Genomic DNA, 1,155 nt, shown 5'->3' with positions numbered 1-1,155 from the left:
ACCTAAAAACAAACAAATCTTAATAGTTATTATCGGTAGTTGGACTGAGCTATTTTGAGTTCTGTCTTCTGGCCAGTTTTGTCGCGCTCTTAAGGATGCTTTTGCAAAGGTATTTAGTACACGTGTTTTAGGTTCTTAAGGATTGCTTTTTATATAAATGTATAAAGAGCATCTTTGTGTTTTACGTAACATGCTGTAGGTTTCGTTTTGGGGAGGCTGCGATTTTGGTACGTGGCATTCCCTGTTTGATATTTCTGTTACCATTGCGTATTGTTAAGGTTTCACCTGGCGGGGGACAACTTTTGTTTATACAGTCCTGTGCTTTTTGAACATGATGGGGGTAAAAGTGGGGTATGTGCTCCATTAACCGGTTTAAGCTTCCTAGTGGTGATTTTGTCACTGACCGTTCCAAGGCGGTGCCCCAATGTGTTCCTTTATATATTTGTTTGTTTTGTCCGCGTGTGTTTGCTTTGTGTGTGTGTGTGTTGGTCGTGTGCGCGTCCGCGTGCTAGGTTAACGTTTAGGGAGTCTGTGTTTTTGGAACGTGGCTTTCGCCTACCTGAAGGATATTTATCCTTGCTTTTTTTGAATTTTTGACACAAAGTCAGCTTTTACTTTTTCAAAAAAAAGTCCAAGTTGCAGTCTTCTAATTTGCCTGTCGCCGTTTCGTTCATTTCAGCAAAAACTTCTATTAATAGGCTATAAGGTTTGCGGGCGAATGGTGGGTGGTGATGGTGGTGCAGGGATCCACGCAGTTTCGTAAAAGAAAAACATGCTAAAATTGCCTATCTCAGGAATTATAACGCACCGTCTGGCAATTTTATAGTACTACTGCAATGGAGTAGCTAGTTACGAAAGGGCGTCCATTTATCTTTCCTGGGAATAATTTTCCTGTCTATGCATTCCATTCCGTTTCATGTCTTAAATTCCATCGGGCGAATTATCTTCAGTTGTAGACGTGAACATAATTAATGAAGACATGGCAACTTTTGCCTGAGAATGGGGGTATGACAATAAAATACAGAAAATTCTTAACACGATCCGATTCATTTTCCTATTAAACAAAGAAGGCTGAAAGTTGTGAGTTATTTTGCAACAATTCACTGTTCTGACGTCACAATTATTACGTCATAGCGTCAAACGGCAAAGCGGAGA

Source organism: Mercenaria mercenaria, chromosome 17, assembly GCF_021730395.1.
Source record: "Mercenaria mercenaria strain notata chromosome 17, MADL_Memer_1, whole genome shotgun sequence".
NCBI classification, from domain to species: domain Eukaryota; kingdom Metazoa; phylum Mollusca; class Bivalvia; order Venerida; family Veneridae; genus Mercenaria; species Mercenaria mercenaria.
Note: the sequence above shows the minus strand (reverse complement) of the source record.